We start from the raw sequence: 15028 nt of genomic DNA, 5'->3' as shown, positions 1-15028 counted from the left end.
TGGAAATCATGGGGTCGGGGGATCATCATCATCGGCATCACGGGGAGGAGTACAGATATTGCCACGGTATGTATTCCATGGGGCCCATACCTTAGGCCATTTACGGGGCCATCCCCGAGCCACATAAACTGTCTTTTCTCTTAGCATACACCAGTTGAGATCTCTCTCCCAATCTGTGGCTGTGGGTGGGTGTGAGGCTCCCCAGAGCTGCGCAATATTTCTCTTGGCGATCATACAGCCAAGTGTAACCCATTGCATAGTATAAGTGTTGAGGTCGGTAGGTTCCCATATGTTAAGGAGGCATCTAGGCGCTTCTGGTTTGATTTCTACCCACAAAGCTTCGCTCATAATTGTGTGTATGCTGCGCCAATATTCCTGGATCCGCGCGTAATGTCACAAAGTGTGCATGAATGTGCCCAATTGTGTACATCCCATCCTACAAGAGCGGTCTGTTAGTCTCCCCTTGTGCACCAACTGAGGACCAGTTATGTAAATTCTATGAAGGATCTTTAATTGCACCAGTCTTAGTTGCGCCGGGATAGCAACTGTTCTGGGAGAGGAAATAGCTTCCTGCCAGGTTTCATCATCTAATTCAATTCCGTCCTCAGTCCATTTATTTCGTAGTGTCACTAGGGGATTGTCCATATTGTTAATGAGTCCGGTATGTCAGGGAAACGGCCCTGTCAGGCAAGTAGACATCCAGCAGTCTGTCCTCTAGCGGGGAGGTATCCGGTGGGGTAGCGTTACTGGGAAATACCGTTAGTAGCGCATGTCTAATTTGTAGGTACCGATAAAGCTCAGAGTCCGCCAGGGCATATTGGGTTTGGAGAGTGTTAAAGGGTTTCACGCCCTTAGGGCACCAGAGATCCTTAACTTGAGAGATGCCTATCAGATCCCATTTATCAAACCCTTTTGAGTTTCCCATATACCCAAGTTGCTGTGAGTCCCACAGAGGCGCAGCGAGAGTCAACTTTTTGTGCCAACCAAGCGACTTAGATGCAGAGTGCCAGATTTTGACTGTGTGGCTGGTGGGGCCGGTGAGTGGGAATCTGCCAGGCGTAGAGTACAGCGCCCGGGAGAAGGTCCCTTTAGGCAGAAACCAGCGATCCATGAGGAATCCCGGGTTGTCAGGGCGACCATATGTACAGTGATTAATAGCTGTTAGATGTGCAGCCCAATAGTATTTTTTAAGATTGGGTAAACTGATTCCGCCGTCATACCAGCTAAGTGTCAGCTTGTTTAGAGCGATGCGCTGTCTCCCTCCCCAAAGGAAGTCTCGCAGGAGCCCTTCAAGATCTTTAAAATACAAGTTTGGGACGGGGTCGGCTGAATTCTGTAGGGCGTAGAGGGAACGGGGTAACAACATCATTTTAAATAACGCTGCTTTGCCCAATAATGAGAGGGGGAGTGACTTAGAGTTTGTTATGTCTCGCCTGAGCCTCTGCATTGGGGGAACCAAGTTGCGGGCGTAGCGGACTGTGAGATCGAGAGAAATGAATATACCTAAATATTTGAAGCCTTCTGACACCACCGGAATAAAGCAATTTCGGGGTGGAGGGGGGTGGGGGGGTCCCCCCAGAGGACATATATGGACGAGTTTTGCCAATTGACGCAAAACCCAGAATACTTGCCAAAAATGTCTAGTATGTCAAAGACTGCTATCAAGGAACTTCTAGGGGACATGAGATATAGCAGAATATCGTCCGCGTATAGGGAGATCCGGTCCTCCCAGTCCGCCGACCAACGCATGCCGTGGATCATCACATCCTTACAGATCCATGCCCCAAGAGGTTCTGTTTTTGTGTGTGAATTTCTAGGATTTTTTAAAAACAAAAACAGATCTTTGTATCACACCTAACTATAACATTACTTTAAGCTTTGTTTTTTTCAGTGAATTTCTAGGGTTTTTTAAACGTAAAGTAATACTTAATTACCATACGTAAATGCAACCCCTTCCCTGGCCCTGCAGGCAACACCCCCTCAATACAACCAACCCCACGCTGCTCACAGCCTTTTGTCGTGCGTAGTGGGGGGTTGGTCTTGGGGCCTGGCCCTGCGGACCTCATACTCCAGTGCAGTTAGTTTTTAAATAAAGGAGGGGATATCTACGCAACACCCCTACCAGGAGGGTAAGGCTTGGGATAATTTAGTAGGGACCACTCTCGGGGACGCTTTCAGCATCAGGGACCCCATCTTCAAGGGCACAGTGTCATTTTTATGGGGAGGTAGGCATGCAGCCCTCCTTCCCGTGAGATCTTTGGCCACGGGGAGCCAATCTCCCAGAATCTGGCCCTACAAAAAGCGGGGAACCACCCTGGGCGCCCACCATACTGTCGTTGGGAGCCAGGGTGGGACCCAAGGCCCCCAGCCGAAACCAGCTCCCCGCATACAGCAGGGGCTGACATTGCTCCCGTCTGCAGGGAACAGCTCCTAATGCTGGTCCCTACAGGCAGTAGCAATATTTGTATCTGTTTCCCTGCCCGTATCAGTGTGGGCAGGGAAACAGATCAAAAGTCTTCCAGCAGGTGGGAGCATTTTTTAAGCTCCCACCAGCTGAGAGTGGACTTGGTGATTGCTGCCACTTGGCTGAAGTTTTTTAAACTGCTCCTGCTAAGCGAGAGCAACCACAGGTGTCCCTGCCCGCACCTCTGCGGGCAGGGATAACGCTATGTCTTGGGGTGGGCTCCCTGGGACATAGCATCCGAGGGGCCCGTGGGTGTTCTCCCTTTTCAGCCTCAGAGAGCGGGGCCACGCAGCCTCTTGTGGACTCAACTGCAAAAATATACAATTATTTGTTACCCTAAATTTCTGAACGGATTTCCACAAAAACACAATCTACGGACCAAGATATAGCTTCCTATTAAATTTGGCGTAATTCCGTGCAGCATTTTTTTGCTGTAACCTGTCTTGCAGTAGTCTTTGGAAAAAGCATGGGGATTTTGAGTTTGAGACCCCCCTTTTCTCTCTGCCCCCGCTTGTCTGATCACCCTGACACTTTCCAGGAAGAAGCTGAGGTAGAGGAACTTTTAAAAAAAACGTTTTGTGAAGATTTGTTAAACCAGGCCAAAGTTCTTTGCAAACCAAAAAGCTATGGAAAAGCAGACCTAACTATAACTACCTCATTGCGACTGCCACTAGAAAACACATATATATAGATATAGATATAGATATATATAATATATATATAATACCTACTGGCGGTCGCCAGTAGGTAGTTATAGTTAGGTCCAAGTTTCCGTAGGAAGAGCATTTTTTGTTTTGCTTATAACTTTGGCGTCATTTGATGAATCTTCATGAAATATTCCAAACTAATTCTTTGTTCATATCAGCTCCTATGTTGAAAGTTTGGAGGTGATTTGTCAAGGGGGGGCCGTGAAAAAAGAAGGGGTCCCAAAACGTGTTTTCTCCATGTTAATTTCCAAAGGAAACTTTAGACAACGCTACAGGTCGAACGGGTGAACGGAATGACCCCAAATTTGGCAGGGAGAAGGGTCTTGGTCTAGAAAGCATGCTTTTGTTTATTTGGTGTAAATCCGTTCAGTAGTTTTTGAGAAATATCGAAATCTACAGATATCGATATTTGGGAATTCTGCCATCTGATTGGCTGAGGCGTTATGAGCACGAGCTTGCTGCTTATTGGTTGGGAGCGCTGCGAGCGGTTGCAACTAGGAAGTGTTGGCCTCCATTTTGTGATTCTGTTGAAGCGAGTAAGGGGAAAAAAGGGGAAAAAACGTAGGAAAGAGGAGGGTAGGAGCACTGTGTGTTTAGGGTGTGCTATAGAGGGGGTGCAAAGCAAACTACTCATACCTACCAGTCTGAAAGTGCTGGGTACGGAAATTAAGTGAGGTATTGCTTAGAGTCTGATGCTGCTAAGGTGAGCTGTGGCGCGAGTCGGGGATGAAAGCGTGAGCCTAAACTGTATGTCTTATGGTGTGAAATCATGTGCCCTGGCCGTTGCAGCACACCTGTGGAAGTAGTGTCAGCATGTGTTTATACCTACTAGGATGAACTACTGACTCTGACTCGGAAAATATGTGAGGTATTGTCTAGAGTCTCATGGTGCTAAGCTGAGGTGCTGCCGGACTCGGGGATGAAAGCGTGAGTCCAAACTGTGTGTCATATGCTGTGAAGTCATGTGCTCTGGCTGCTGTGCCACATCTGTCAAGTAGTGTCAGAATGTAGTTATACCTACTCGGAGGAACTTTTGTTTTGAACATTGTAACTTGTGTATGGTGCTTAGGGGGTGTTATACAGGGAGTGCGAAGGTAAATGTGCACGTATCAAATCAATATGGTATTTGTAAAGCGCAAACTACTCACCCCTATGGGTCTGAAGGCCCTCGAGGCCGGCGTGGAAATTATGTGAGCTATTAAGTGAGTGCTGAGTTGAGGTGTCCAAAGGTGTCCTTCATAAGCATTTCCAAACCTACCCCAGTCAATGTGCCTAGGTGATTTCCACCATAATGCACAATCATGAGGTCAGGGTGTGGAAGATGCAAAGAGGTTTTAACCAAAAGTAGCAATTGGTGACACTTTAATCCTCTCTGTGCAAATCATTTAATGTCCACATTTTGTAAACCTAGGTCTAAGTCAATACGTCTGTGTTCTGCATACCGCTTGCAAGGTATGGCTGGAAGGTATGGAAAGATGTCTTTAGCTCATGCAGTTCCTTGATAGAATAAGAGATATGTTTAAAGATGAGGAACTACTTTTTTTTGCCATACAAAACGATACGTGATTGGGAGATGAAATGCATTCTTTTTTTAAAGTAGGGTGCACATTCATTTTGTGGAAAAGCTTCTTTGTGATTGGTTAAGAAAAAGCAGTTTCAATGAGGAGTACATATCATAGGATAAAATTTGCTCAACTCGACCACACCTGCTACTTGCATTTGGAAGGCACTGTTCGAACTTAAAATAATCGTGAACTTTAAACCTGCACGTGCCGTTAAATGTTCGAGAAAATGTTGCAAAAAAATATCGTTAAGTTTAAAACAATTGATGAACTTTTAACCTTCACGTGTTGTAGAATGTTCTAGAAAGTGTGTTGATAGAATACGTTGCACTTCTGACTTCTATGTGTTGTTGAATATTAAGAAAAACAGTTTATATGGGAAATTAAAAAGTAACCAATAGAGAGAAGTTTTGAAACCTAAAAGAATTATGGGGCATATTATCAAACCAGGTGATAAAATTATAGCCGCTTTAGCGGCAGAACACTGCCACTAAAACGGCGATAATGGGCTTGATAATATGCTCTATGGAATTCCAATTAAAGCCCATGTTTGATGTGAAGGACATCTAACATGGGTTTCAATTGGAATTCCATAGAGCATATTTTCAAGCCCATTATCGCCGTTTTAGCTGACGTTTTCTGTCGCTAAAGCGGCAATAATTTTATCGCCTGGCTTGATAATATGCCCCCTAGGAAGTATTCTAATTTTTTCTTTACATGTATTTATGTGTGGAGCAACAAAATTATAGACACAGCAGCACCAGGAAGAGAAATAATCAGGGAGTGAGGGGACGGGGGTAGATGGGCAGAATGGCACACATGCACAATTAAGTACAGCACGAGTATAGACAAACAATGGCCAAAATGAAACACACCAACAAGGAGCACAAGTCACACAACCCGCCAACATCACACCACTGAATGAGCATAGAAGTGAAAACCACGCTGCATTCATACAGGGTGTGTACAAAGGCCGGTCGTTGGTGATGTGGGATGTCTGCGACCATGGTCATTATGGATGAGATGCCCAGCACGCGGCACATGGGTGAGTTCACTGTATGTTATGTTGTCTAACAGCTGCTCCTCCCTCCCTCCCACGAGCCCCTACACTTTTGTACGGTGCGCTGTTGTATCTCGTGCACTCGTACGGCACACCATTGTAATTCCTATTCGCGCATGTCCTGCTACATTCCAACCACACCATCACAGTGCTGTTTGGAGGTGGTGCATGCCACTTTACAACATCGACTCCTGCGGCCCTTGTGGCAGGCCACACCAGAACACAGAGACACTCTTACTGCACTTCCTATACACGAACATGTCCAAGACACCCCGTTCCCCTTGCCAGATAGGCACACCCCTGCACTGACCTGTGTACCCCGGACCAGAACACACCGGTTGTGCATGCAGGAGGATGCGTGCGTAGCTACATGTCCAGACTCCCTGCCAACGCTGAGGTGACGGCACACTGTGATATTACAGGGCTAGTGCCTATCATGCTAACACAATGACCACAGGGAGACACTTGCTCAGATGTGGGTTTGGGGGGCGTTGGCGGTCCAGAAGTTGTTGCAATGAGTCTTGTGGCCCTCATGGGTATCCCTGTATCATGCTCATTGACTCTATGGCACCTGTGGGTGTTCTGGTGTGGCTCTTGGCTGTGTTCCCTTTCATGGTGCAGGTAGTCGTCCTGCTTAACACCAGCAGAGAGCAGGTGTAAAATCCCTGGTGCTAACGTTGCTTATCGATGGAATTTGTTTCGCATTGCAGTTGGTGTGAAAGTTGTGATGTGATTTTTTTCGTGTGCAGAACAATATACGAACTGGGCAGTGTATCTCGTCAAGATCCAGCACCTGACGCACTATTCCCAATCAATATAAATACAATGAGATTTCTTAATTGATTTTGTATGTGCACTGTAAGTGCAGCCACTACCTCAGCGCAATTAAATACAGGATTTTAATATTTAGAATAAATCGCAAAGGTGCATCTCGTGTCTTTTTACACGAGAACGGATGGTCTGCATTTCATTATCAACACTTTAATGGAAGTAAAGTTGAGATAAATCTAACACACTATTCAGAAGTTGGTACAAACTGCAGACATCACCAGTATTCCCGCGATAAGTGCCCCAAAATTTAACACCATGTTGGACTCCATCAAATAACAGTAATAAGAACAAGAAAGAGTCACATAGCAGTTAAGAAAACAACCAAAAACGTTATTAATTTTTTTTTCCAAACTTTATTTTTTTATAAACATATATATGTAAACGATAAACTATTTTCAAACTTTATTTTATATTAACATATATATATGAACGATAAACTAATAAACAAAATGTATCAAAAATAAAACAAAACAACAAGGCGGAACACTCCTGTGGAGACCATGGATGTCGATGACAGAGCCTGGAAAATAAAGCATAAAATAAGGATGTGTGTAACACGCATATCAAAGGAGAGAGACACAGAGAAACACAGAAGGAAAAAAAAGCCCGAGAGAAAAAGAGAGGGAGTGAGAAAGGGAGAAGGAAGAGAGAGAGTTAGAGGTAGAAGGAAGAGAGAAAGAGAGAGACACTGCTGCCCCTGCGCATCCATGAGCAAATAATTACCGGGTGCCACCGGAGTGTGCAGAAGTGGGCACTCCACGTGCCTGTCAAAACTCCACGCATCCCAGATATGTCGCTGAGTCCTGTGTTATGAATGGTGGAGTCCACATCAGCTTCTGCGCGGATCTCACAGATGTCGCTGAGTCCTGAGTCATGAATGGCGGAGACCATATCATCTTCTCCACGGCCCGGCAGATCTTGCACATGTCACTGAGTCCTGAGTCATCAATGGCAGAGACCACAACAGCCTGTGGAACTCAAGTCTGTGCCACGTGGTGGTAGGCCCCTGATGGCCATATAAGATTCGGGTGGTACTAACCCTGCGCATCTGAAGTCCGTGCCAAGTGGGTGGTAGGCCCATGACGGCTATACAGATCAGGGTGCGACTAACCTTCTGCGCAACTTTTCAAAGACTCTTTATGGTTGAGACACGTGGAGCGTCTGCTATCTAGTCAGCACCTGCAATAAAGGATGTGACGTTGTCGATCTATTATATTTGCGTGGTCACATGGTCTGTGACGCATGTGCCGGATGGGTGTGGTGTGTGTGCAAACCGGCCTTTAGGGAGTGGCCGTGAGATGTTGAGAACTAGACCACTGACCTACACACCAACAGCGAGTACGCCTACGACAGGTAGCTATGTGGGGCCAACGTCGGAACGTAATCTGAGTGGCGTGGAGTGGCGTACGACGGAACAGGGCAGGGATAGCTACAATGACGCGGACAGCTCGTAGTACTGTGTCTGTGAGTCTAGCGGAAGGGCCGCAGCTGTCCCTCTGTGAGCCTGGGTGTGAACTGTTCATAACTCACACTACATAAGTATTGAAAAATTATTTTGTGATTCAGACCGTCAGCTGGCTTTTGTTCGAGGCATTTGTGAAAACATATCGGAGTTCTTTCTGTGATAGATACCCCTTTGATGCTGCCTCTCCCCACATCAGCAGGTAACGCACCCTCTTCCCACATTACCATCATACCCCCAACAACCTTCCTGGGCCCGGAAGTGTCCCTGTGCGGTTGGACAAAGAAGAATCTTAGTCATATTTAGATTTACATATAAAAAACATTATTTAAAGAAAAGAAAAACAAATAAGACTGGAGTGAGTCTGGTGCTGTGGTCGCTGCCACGAAGTTGGGGTGACTGCCAATCAGGACTAAGGACACAGTTACAAATGTGGGATCGACTTGTGTTAAAGAGGGTTAGTGGGACTACGTGTCGCCGGCCTTGCATATCGAAATATGCTTCACTGATCGAAGGGAGTGTGGTGCTGTGGTCAGTGCCACGGACTTGGGGTCACTGCCATTCAGGATTCAGGACACAGTTACACATGTGGGATCGACTTGTGTTAAAGAGGGTTAGTGGCACCAGAAGCATTGAGAATGTATGAGCCTGTGACGATGCTTGGTGTGGACGGGCTACACTGGGAGCAATGTGTCTTGGCTATTGGACTGCGTCATGTGGAATCAGGACTCTATCTGAATTGTGAGGCCTGCTGACCGTAGTATAGGCCAGAAGCAGCGGTGAGCAAGGGCCCACAGCCACGTGCATACGTTGGTGGCCTCACCGACCTGCATAGTGCAGGTTCAGTGTCGCCAGCCTTCCATATGCAAATACCCCTCACTAATCGAAGGGAGTGTGGTGCTGTGGTCGCTGTCACGAGGTTCGGGTCACTGACGTTCAGGACTCAGGACAGAGTTCCACATGTGGGATTGGCTTGTGTTGAACAGGGTTAGTGGCACCACGTGTTGCCGGCCTTGCATATGGAAATATGCCTAACTGATCAAAGAGAGTATGCTGCTGTGGTTGCTGCCACGGACTTGACGTCACTGCCATTCAAGACTCAGGACATAGTTACACATGTGGGATCGGCTTGTGTTAAAGAGGGCTAGTGGGACTACGTGTCGCCGGCCTTGCATATCTAAATATGCCTCACTGATCGAAGGGAGTCTGGTGCTGTGGTCGCTGCCCTGGACTTGGGGTCACTGCCATTCAGGATTCAGGACGCAGTTACACATGTGGGATCAGCTTGTGTTGGACAGTGTTAGTTGGCACCACATGTCCAAAATTCAAATTGCGAGGTTTGCTGAGTGTTCGGTTGTACTTGAAAATGAATTTGGTGATTGTACTAAAGCTATAACTGATATAAAAAATGTTCAAGAAGAAAGGATACTAAAAGGATATTATGTAGATTTGAAGCTTGTAATAGTTACTTGCTTATTGGACTCTGTAGTTAATGAATGAAGAAATAATTTTCATTGTGAGCCCTACTGAGTGCAGTGTAGGCGTATGATGAAAAGATGAAATAAGTATAGAATACACTGACGAAGTGTTGTATTTTCTGAGTTCAATCTTGTTGTTAGAAATTAGCATTTAAAATTGGAATTGCGAGCTGTACTGCCTGCAGTGTAGACTGCTAGGCCATGTTAGCTTGCATTTGAAGATTAATTTGGTCATTGTAGTAAAGCTATAATTGATAAGAAAAAAAAGTTCTTGAAGCGAGGATACTAAAAGGATAATATGTAGGGTGTAGGACTGTGATAGTTACTTGCCTACTGGAGTCTGTAATTGCATATGGAAATACCCCTCACTGATCAAAGCGAGTGTGGTGCTGTGGTCGGTGCCACGGACTTGGTGTCACTGCCATTCAGGACTCAGGACACAGTTACACATGTGGGATCGGCTTGTGTTAAAGAGGGTTAGTGGGACAACATGTCGCCGGCCTTGCATATCGAAATATGCCTCACTGATCGAAGGGAGTGTGGTGCTGTGGTCGCTGCCATGGACTTTGGGTGACTGCCATTCAGGACTCAGGATACAGTTACACATGTGGGATCGGCTTGTGTTGAACAGAGTTATTGGCACCACGTGTCGCCGCCGTTGCATATGGAAATATGCCTCACTGATCGAAGGGAGTCTGGTGCTGTGGTTGTCTCACGGAGTTGAGGTCACTGCCATTCAGGACTCAGGACACAGTTCCACATGTGGGATCAGCTTGTGTTGAAGACGGTTAGTGGCACCATTTGTCGCCGGTCTTCCACAGTGTAGGCCAGAGGTAGCGGTGAGCAAGGGCCCACTGCCACGTGCATATGTTGGTGGCCCCACCGGCCTGCGTAGTGCAGGTTCAGTGGCACCACGTGTCGCTGGCCTTCCATATGCAAATACCCCTCACTGATCAAAGGGAGTCTGGTGCTGTGGTCGCTGCCATTCAGGACACAGTTACACATGTGGGATCGGCTTGTGTTGAACAGAATTAGTTGGCACCATGTGTCGCCGGTCTTCCACAGTGTAGGCCAGAGGCAGCGGTCAGCAAAGACCCACAGCTACACAGATTGGGAGCATTTGGTCTTCTTAACCCATTATAGTCTCTTACACAATTTGCGTCGCTACTAATCTTGAATTTTGACATGTGTAACCCCAGTGTAGGACTGAGGCAGCGGTCAGGATGGGCGCACAGCCACGTGGCATTGAGTTGAGCTGCACAGTTAGTGGCACCTGGAGTACTCAGCGTGTGCGCACCCAGCGATGATACGTGGTCCCGGCGGGCTGCACTGGGAGCAATGTGTTTTGTCTAATGAATTCTGCGTTGTTAAGGCCACGTGGCGATGACTTATGGTGCAGTGAGTTAGTAGCACCTGTAGCAACGTGCCTTGCGAACTGGACTGCGACATCTGCAGTCGCCACTGCATCTGAATTGTGAGCCCTGCTGTCCGCAGTGTAGATCGACGGCAGTAGTCGGTACAGACATAAGTCTGCGGTGCTGTGCCGCTGGGTTCGCAGGGGGCCTGTGTCGAGGAGGCCCGCTGTTATGGCGACAGCCACGTACCAGGGTGAGGGCTGCCACTCTGACAGACTCGTTGGTCGTCCCACAAGTGAACCACGCCTAGGGCCTGGCCTATTTATTCATATTCCTACGCTGGAGTGGCGTACATTGGAGCAGCCCACTCCGCTTCCGCTTCCAGAGGGGTACAACACAGCTACATGACCGAGATCTTCCCCACTGCCTGAGGTAACATAGTTGGGTCCACTGTGCACTACACTACAAGTATCCATAGTATATCTACACATGGAGAGGTTTGTGCTTTGCATAGTGAGGTCTGTGCGTTACACTTGGCATTGTGTGCTTTATTATTGATGGGTGACTTGCCTCCTTCATATATAGTTGGTTGCCACATCTCCCAACATTCAGCTATTGTGTGGCTGAGGGGCATGGCGTTTTGGGAAGGTCCGTTGTCCTGTTTTATGCTGCCTCGGCGGTAGTAAGGGGGGTGGTCCGGGGGGAGGTTCTGGTGGTGGTGGCGCTGGGTGTTGTGGCCTTGTTGGGTGTCGGAGCTGCATGATCAGTAGCTTTATCAAGTGTTGGTCTTTAGATGTGGCTGTGAGTTGGGTCCACTTCACGGAGTAGATAGACGACCTCCTTACACCAGTTAAAGGTTGATGTTAATTTGTTACTGCTAACTCGGCTTATCGCCTACTTTTTGGATCGCATTGCAGATTTGGCTGGTCGTTGAAAATATGGGGAAGTGGTGTTTTCATGGTTTTTTTGCACGGGAACGCCTACTTTGCATTTCATTAGCGTTAGTTGTGGTTCTTGTTTGTGGCGATTTTGTTGGCGTAAGGTATCGATGGAAGAGTGGTGAGATTTTGCAGTTTTCACCAAGTTGAGAATGGGATGATAATTAAAAAACACAGAAAAAAGATAGGTTTAATGAACATTATAATTAGAAATCAGCATTTAAAAAACCTTTGAAATTCACTGAAAAAAACATAGGTTTCAGGCACGTTATAGTTAGAAATTAGCTTTTAAAAAACCTTAGAAATTCACTGAAAAAACCATAGGTTTCAGGCACGTTATAGTTAGAAATTAGAATTTAAAAAACCTTAGAAATTCACTGAAAAAAATAGGTTTCAGGCACGTTTAAGTTAGAAATTAGCATTTAAAAAACCTTTGAAATTCACTGAAAAAAACATATGTTTCAGGGATGTTATAGTTAGTTGGACATTTCACTCATAGAAAACCATAGAAATTCCCCTGTTATAGTTAGTTGAGCTAACTATAATTCGCGCCCCCGCAATGCACTGCTGATGACGTCACATACTACATCATTCATGACATGGTCAGTAACATCACGGATGACATCTCAAATGACACCCATACAGGTACTCAGACAAGCAATCAATAGCTCATATAGATTCTCATTTAGATGCTAACCAAACCATGGAACTGCTTACGCACCAACTGACAACCTAAACTGTGTGAATGTCTGTATCAGTCGCTAACACATGCATTAAGCAAGACACAATTAATCACTCACTTATATAGTCAGTCACACACCTGCTTAATCATCCATCCTGACTCTTATACACCCATTCATTGTTCAATACACCTTGGCATATATATAAAACATATTTACATTTTATAGAAACACACATTCACTGGATGATGTCATCAGTGATGTCATCAGTGATGTCATTTGAGATGTCATCAGTGAAGTCATTTGAGATGTCATCAGTGATGTCATTTGAGATGTCATCAGTGATGTCATTGACCATGTCATGAATGATGTAATATGTGATGTCATCAGCAGTGCATTGCCGGGGAGCGAGTTATAGTTAGCTCAACTAACTATAACAGGGGAATTTCTATGGTTTTCTATGAGTGAAATGTCCAACTAACTATAACATCCCTGAAACCTATGTTTTTTCAGTGAATATATATATATATATATTACCTACTGGCGGTCGCCAGTAGGTAGTTATAGTTAGGACCCTGTTTCCATAGGAAATCCGCAACATTCTATTTCGAATAACTTTGGCGCCGGTCGACGAATCCTCGCGAAATTTTCAAAATAGGTGGGGCGCTACGCTCCGCTCCTACCCTGAAAGTCTCGGGGGGATTCGTCAAGCGGGGGCTGAGAAAAAAGGGGGGTCCCAAAACGCGTTTTTCCCATGCATTTTTCCATAGGACCTTTAGACACAGCTACAGCCCGAACGGCCGAACAGAGTTACTTGAAATTTGGCAGAGAGGTAGTCCTCAGGTCAAGGAAGTGCCTTTTGTAGGTCTGGTGTAAATCTGTTCAGTAGATCCTGATAAAATAGCATTTAAATCAATATATATATCTGAGCCAGCTTACGGTGCGCTTACCGTGCGCTTACGGTAAGCTTACCGTACGCGTACGGTGACGTGCGCGAGCGCGATTCTAATTGGCTGTTAGATCTTAGTAAACATTCGAATCGGTCGAAACCAGGAAGCGGCGGCCGCCATTTTCTCTCTCGCACTCTGAGGGGGGGAAGAAAAACAAAGGCAAAAAACATGTAAAGGGGCTGTTTAGACAGCTCCTAACCACCTAGCCTTGATGAAGGTGTCCCCAAAGAACCCCCAAGGCCAAAAAATCAAATTTTTTTTTTCGAAAAATTGCCGATTACGCTTACCGTATGTGTACGATAAAAGTTATGTAAAAAAAAAAAATTAACCATACTCTATCCACCCCGTGTTCAAATGGTGCCCGAAGGGCACCATTTGTACATTGCATATATCTACTGTGAAAATGTAAAAGTTTAAAAAAATAAAATTAACCATAATCTCCCCACCCCGTGTGCAAATGGTGCCCGAAGGACACCATTTGTGCATGGCCTATTTATTGAATGAAAATGTAAAAGTTTACCTTGCACAACGAAGCGCATAATATGCCCTCCATGTGCGCACGGTGCGCGAAGCGCATCGTGCGTACATGGCCCATCCAGCGTAACGTGGGCACGCGGTGCGCGTAGCGCACCGCGTGCCCACCGTGCGTGCACGGCACTAACTGCGGAAAGTGGGCGCGCGGTGCGCGAAGCGCACCGCGTGCTCACTGTGCGCGCACGGTGCGCGAAGCGCACCGTGCGCGCACGGAACGAACTGCGTTAAGTGGACGCGCACGCCACGAATGGCGTAAAGTAACTTAGCATTTAAAAAAACGTACAAATTCACTGAAAAAACCATAGGTTTCACACACGTTATAGTTAGGAATTAGCATTTAAAAAACCTTGCAAATTCACTGAAAAAAACATAGGTTTCACACATGTTATAGTTAGCTGGACATTTTACTGTTAAAAATCTATGAAATTCCCCCGTTATAGTTAGTGCAGGCAACTATAACTCACGCGACCGCAATCCTCTGCTGATGACATATGTGTCTTTATGAAAAAAAAATATTTGTAATATATGTATAGCTAAAATTTAATGGAAGAAGACATGGGCACATAAGTGTCTAAATACAGTATTAGCATCAGCAGAGGATTGCGGTCGCGTGAGTTATAGTTGCCTGCACTAACTATAACGGGGGAATTTCATAGGTTTTTTATCAGTAAAATGTCCAGCTAACTATAACATGTGTGAAACCTATGGTTTTTTCAGTGAATTTGCAAGGTTTTTTAAATGCTAATTCCTAACTATAACGTGTGTGAAACCTATGGTTTTTTCAGTGAATATCTATATATATATATATATATATATATATATATATATCAAATGATTTACAAAAGAATGGCTGAGGAAGCTGATACCGCACCTATCACTTATTAATGCACAAGTACACATGAAAAAGGTGTGCACGAGTATGGGGGATCAGTCACCATGAACGTCCTTGAAGGGCAAATACCCTGATGAATATAAAATATAGTAACTCAGCTCTCCAAAAGAAAGGG

The sequence above is a fragment of the Triturus cristatus genome, chromosome 3_1 (assembly GCF_964204655.1).
Source record: "Triturus cristatus chromosome 3_1, aTriCri1.1, whole genome shotgun sequence".
NCBI lineage: Eukaryota > Metazoa > Chordata > Amphibia > Caudata > Salamandridae > Triturus > Triturus cristatus.
The sequence above is the reverse complement of the archived record's forward strand: the minus strand, read 5'-3'. Positions refer to the sequence as shown.